The sequence below is a fragment of the Fusarium phalaenopsidis genome, assembly GCF_050370095.1.
Source record: "Fusarium phalaenopsidis strain FUZ10S chromosome Unknown contig_32296, whole genome shotgun sequence".
Lineage (NCBI taxonomy): Eukaryota > Fungi > Ascomycota > Sordariomycetes > Hypocreales > Nectriaceae > Fusarium > Fusarium phalaenopsidis.
Window position 1 is genome coordinate 1,605,028 of NW_028145408.1, and position 6,000 is coordinate 1,611,027.

Here is a 6,000-nt window from a genome sequence, read left to right on the forward strand (position 1 = left end):
AGGGGCTGTCGGCCCTCGACCGGTAAGAGTCGACAGCCGCCCCTGCCCTCCCCTGCCGGCCAGGCTGGTCCGAGAGGACTGGGTTCCTCCGCTGGTTGGGTTCCCACCTGATGCAGAAGTCGAGATGACGATGGACGACGCTTTGCACAGAGCACATGCACCTGCGGGGCCGTGGCACGGTGAGGCTGGGTGGATCCCTGACGTCTGAAGCTCTGGAACTCGAGATCCAGGAATCAGGAGTCCAACGCGCCGGTACGAGACACTTCACTTGCAATTGTTGTGCCCTAATTGTGCCTCCACAAAACACGTTCCCAAATTTGGGTGTTGAGCCCGGGCACCGTCACCTGCGAGAGACTGTCGAGCTCGACGGCCTGATTCCTGTCAAGACTGTATTATCGAACCACTCTATCAACCCAACAAATCTCACCTGGAGGCTCTTGGCCTGTCAACCTGCGACTCGGATATTTTTGGTTCAGTCTCACATCAGTGGGCAAGTGCTCTTCCCTTTGAAAAAGCCCTAGGGTCGTCAGCAGTTGGTGGTTGGATGGTGGTTGGTGGTGTCGAGGGGCGTGATCAAAGTGGTGGTCAAGGTGGACACAGGGTAAGTAGTGTCAACGCCAATGGTGATCTGGTTGTGGCCAATGGATGGGCCCGACGTCATGGTGAGGACGTCATTTTGCGAAATATGCATGGCCATTGCTTCTTGGGTTGGGTCTGCCACGAGCATGTGCTTGAGGCCACGAGAGACGAGCTGTCGGAAATGGCGATTGGTGATGGACGGGCATCCCGTTTCGGCGACGCCTGACAGCCTGTTGACCCAAAAGCCGATGCGGCCACGGTAGATGGTCAGCATCTGAGCGATCGTCTCCATCCCATCACGCCCATCTCATCCTCCCCCGATGCATCTGAACGCTAACAAGGAACGAGGGAAAAGCCCAGAGGCCACCGAAGCCCCTGGCACCGTCCCCGTCGCGAACACCGCTGACCACAGGGCCCATGGGCGGCTGCAGACCACTCACAGGCTACCAGTCGCAGAAGCTGGCGACGAGATGAGGGGAGCCATCAAGATGGTGGGCGAAAGTAGTCCTAAGTGGGTGGACTTTGTGGAATGCAGATGGTCATGAGACCCCTCATATGCAACGCTAATAACAATGGCCGAATTTAGGTTCGCAAAAGCACACGGCCCATCTGATCAACTCGAGAGAAAAAAGGGGTCCTTGTCGCGGAGTTATCCAACCATGAAAGACGAGATCAATGGCCGACGTTACTTGGGGAAGAGAGCAGTAATACCCATCCTGCCGCTGCTGTTGGAGCTCCCATGGCAGTCCCGTTTTCATGGAGTCAACTGACACGAAATTCAGGGCAAGTCTGCTTCTTCGTCCTTCCAAGAATTGGGTTGCTTCGATCCGAGGTCAATTGATATCCCCAGAGTCCAATTGACATCGTGAAACCTAGACTTCCATGTGCACCGAGAGGGAGGCATGGCCTTTTTTTCGAGCCTCCAGCCGTTCACCCCGCTCAACAAGCGCGTCTCACCAGAGTTGGGGTTGGGCTAAAACATACCGCGCCGCGGCCTGCGGCATTGCGGCGGTACCGGAGTGTGATAGTGGAAGGTCTAGATCAGACTCCCGCTTCCCGGCTGCGGCTCGAAAGCATGGAGGAGAAAGTTGACGCCACCAAGCATGTCAGCATGACTTTAGAGGCGTCCCTGGCTACAAACGTCCGAGCCTCTTTTGTTCAAGCGCACAACGTTGAGCCATTGACAATCCGAGGGCGACTCTGGTTCATGTCACCTGACTCGATCTTGGTGATCCTGGTTCAACGATCCAACACAGCAACGTTGCCTGACAAGCTGAGGAATTGCTGTGTAATCAGAACGTGCAGATCGAACTAGGCCTAGCAGGCGACGCGCATGGAGAGTTGCAATCGTGCATAGCCCGTTGTTGGCTATGCAACTCCCAGAAACCAGCAGAAGCATACATGTTAGGACGGCTCCATCCCTAGCCTTTCTTACTTCAACTTGGAAGTTAAGGTTAATTCGTCCAACCTGCCATGGATTCCCCCGGTTTTCGCTGTTCAGCTCTGCCTCAGCAAATATTTAAGTTGACATCCCCTCCTGGGCCAGAACTCTTGTGTTGCAGAGCATGTACTGCCAGCGAGGGGACAGTACTCGAGTGGCCCAGGGCTCTCCTCAACTTCCTAGCACCGAAACGCGACATTGACTCGAGGAGAATTTGCCGCTGGTATTTCCACAAAGGCTAAACCAAGGTTTCCACGTCGACTCTAGCCTACAATCTTACTACAGAGCGATCAGACTTACAACACCTGTGATGGATCGTGAGACATTGCTATTCAGTATTACAGTACTGACTGGATACGGCACTTCCCGTCATTCAGTGGCAACCTACTGACGGCTGCGGTGCTTTTGTGAAACGTCATTAAGTCGACGAGAGGTCAGAAGGACAGCGACAGCAGGCATGCTATGCACATGGCTTACATGGGGGTGTTGGTGTATCATCAGCCCATTTCGACAGCCTCGAAATCCGCCACTATTCACAGCCTTGAAATCAGCTGGCTCTCCAACACGAGCGCCGTTTCCCGCCTGCCTTACGTCAACAAGCATGTCTGTTCCCCTGTCAGTTCGCTAGCATCGCATCGCATCTCACCGCACGGGAACTAGCATGTGGCAACGACCGACGACATCGGCGTTAGATGAATCTGCGAGGCTACAGGCCACAGCCTGGGTAGCTTATATGAAGACACCGAGCGAGACAAGGTGAAAGAGGCAGTCGGTTGGTCATGGCATGTCTCACGGGTCCATTCCTGATCCTCCTTGTGTGACCCCAATCAAAGTCTTGGGGGCTGAAAGTGTTGTCAGAGACTGGTCATCAGACGCGCGGCTTCCGGCTGGCGGCCCCGGCATGGTCCATGATCCATGGGCCTTTTCCTGCCCCTGTCTGTGGATATCGTGTACATGGAGGAAGCTCTTACTATGGCCCGATGCATGCACGGGTGTAGATCAGCCGGCTTGGGCTTTGATGCTATCCTCAAGGTTCCAAACTGGGGTTGGGAGGACGGCGCTGGTGTTGACATGCTTAGAACGGCTGCGATGTGATATTCGTGGCATCAGTCTGGCGAGACTAGATCAGGCCATGATCGCCTCAGCCTGTTTTCTGCTCCTCCTGTTTCTCACCCAACCCAGTCAATCATCCAAGTTTCCTTGGCAACATCTCGCACACACGGTCACAGGCAAGGGTCCTCGTCGGATCCGATGGTTCCATGCCACGAACCCAGCTGAGATCCGTGACACCCCGTCCTCATCTCAACCCCTCCATGCCCTCTAACCCAACTGGAGGGCTATGGCGACCTACCCCTGGCTTCCGTGAGAGGGCGATTGCCTCTTTGACTCGGCTGCGTTTTTACGGATAGAGGCTGTGGCTGCGAGTCGTCCTTCACCAAGTCAGGACCGGTTCAGTCCAGTCCGCGGTGCGGCACCGTCGTGCCCAACGCTTGGGCATGGCCAGCTTACATGCAATGGCAGCCCGAGTTGTCTTTGTCGGCGTCGCGGCCAGTCTCGGCCCGGGAGATCATGAGATGGCTCGTTCGTTTTCCTCACTCGATTGCATCGGAGAGCCTCTGCCGGCGGCAGATGTGCCTGATTAATGGCGCACGGCGATACCTGACAGCAGCAGCAGCGTCTTCACGATGGACTATGCTTCGGCTACTGCTACGATTGGAGTGTGATCGATATAGCCAACTTATACATGGGGCGTGTCTCGCCTACGATGCAACGGGGGGGGACAAGGGAATGAATGGATTCTGGCCTGTCCTCACTTGATGTATCACCATGACGGTGTTCCCTTGCAGGCTGTGGAACATGGCACAAAACTCGTCATGCCGGACAAAAGCTGGTATAGTAAGTACACTTGCCAGACGTTGAACTAACATATCGGCACCTGTATGCACCTATTTGTTGGGGACCGGGGACAAGCGAGATCAGAGAATCCATGTTGACCAAGATGGCAGTAGCTTCTATTGCTGAGCAAACTCAACAGCCGTGGTAAGGCATCTATGTTTACGGGACAACATAGGGTCTCTTTCTTGTGTGTACGGACATACATGTACAGATGATCGCTGTCGCTGTCACGCATCCATGGACTCGGACCCCTGCCCTTGGGGTAACCCTCTGGATCTTCATGTTCGCAGACCAGACCTGACCTCGAAAACACGGCCGTCCATGTCGGAGGTTGTCGCCGCGGAGCTTGATCCGTGATAACCCGGTCACGGACACGAGAGGGATCCATGCGGCGCACAGGGCATAGTGAGGAGGAAGCCTAGGAAGCGAGCGAGCAAGCAAGCAAGCAGAACTGAGGTCTACCTACGGGCGTTACTTCGGTCATTGGAGGGGAAGATCTTTGCAACCTGGACTAGGTGGCGGATGGCCGAAATATGCAGGTAATCAGTGGACATGGTCCGCTGCCTGTCATATATGACACTGGTGGCCCCGGAGGTTTTGCCATGCTCCCCGGCTGGGGGAGAGGGCCGTTCCTCTAGGCTGTTGTTCATGATGTGACGAAAGACAAGACCTTGACGGGGGGAGGTTTGAGCCTGGAATAGTGCTTGCTGTGTCGATTACAGTTGAGCTCGACTTCCAGATATGGCAAGTCTGCCGTCTTGATGACCTCTCGTTAGCCACGGGCAGATGACGATCATTCTGACTTGCTACAGATCCATTGTTGGAACTCTGACAGACAGACAGACTGGCTGACTGGGAGACAGTAATGTCTCAGCCAACAAGACACATCCTGTATCGTCCGTCGTCCGTCCATCAGTCCTACTCCTTCCTACAGCACAGGACAGCACAGGACAGAACAGCAAAGCACAATTAAACGCCCACTCACCCATCCTTGACATGACCCCCCTGTGCACACAAGCTTCCCCAATTCAGCGACCTGCATCTCCCGGCAAATAACACGTCCATCCCCCGGCCGCCCACCCCAGGCACAAGGCACCGGGAGGCCGCTGTGCTCGCGCGACCTGGTTGATACCTCTGTGCCTGTGGCCGGCCGAGTTCTGGATGAGTGTACTCGAGTTGTATCTTTCTTTTTGCGCCAGCCACTTGTTGGTGTCAGCTTGTAACGTCGTGCCACGCCGCCCGTTGATGCGTCCCCTTTGCCTTGAAACTTTTTTTTCTCTTGTTTCTTTTTTGTTGGCAGCAAGAGAGGACTCAACCAATGGTGGCTATTGGACTCGTTGGTTGAGACACAAGAGACGGGCCGGGCGCTTGCTTTTGGGTTTGCGACATGTTTGACTCTTTTTGTGCTTGTGCTTGTGGCTTCTGCACTTTGCCGCCGAGAGGGGGGACAAGGCATTGATTCATCACTCGTCGCGATGGAAGACAAATTCGTAGATAACCAACTATGGGATGGGATTCATGAGTACATACTGTAGGTAGGTAGCCAAGGAATGATGATGTGCTGAGCTATCTCGGTTATGCCCCTGCTCACAGACAATCATTGCTACCTACCCTCCACCAACTCATTCACTTACTCACTCACGCACGCCCAACCTTTGACAGCCTCCCACCATGTTGCTTTCCATGTTGTTCTGCAACCCGAGTGAAACGAGAGACCCCGTAGCGTAGCATGACCTGGCTTTGAAATCATTGGGCTCCCTGGAACCGAGGACTTGGGGAAGCAAGGAGCAAGGATGAAGGCTACCTGGCGAGGTTCATGGCTCGACTTGTCATATCAAAATGCATGCTTTTGGATGCAACCGGCCAGCGTCTGGGATGCGACCTCGTCGAATCATGTGATCAGTGATGCATCATTTCTTTCTTTGATAGTATTCAACCTGCTCACTCCTAAAATGACCCCCCGTCCTTGGCCGCAGATCATCGTAGTCCTTCTCGGTTGAGAGGGGTTGGGTCCGAGGATTCATCAGTCTTTGGTTCTCTCGATGCCTCAACGCTCTCAACCGAAGCACGGGGACTGCAAGAGA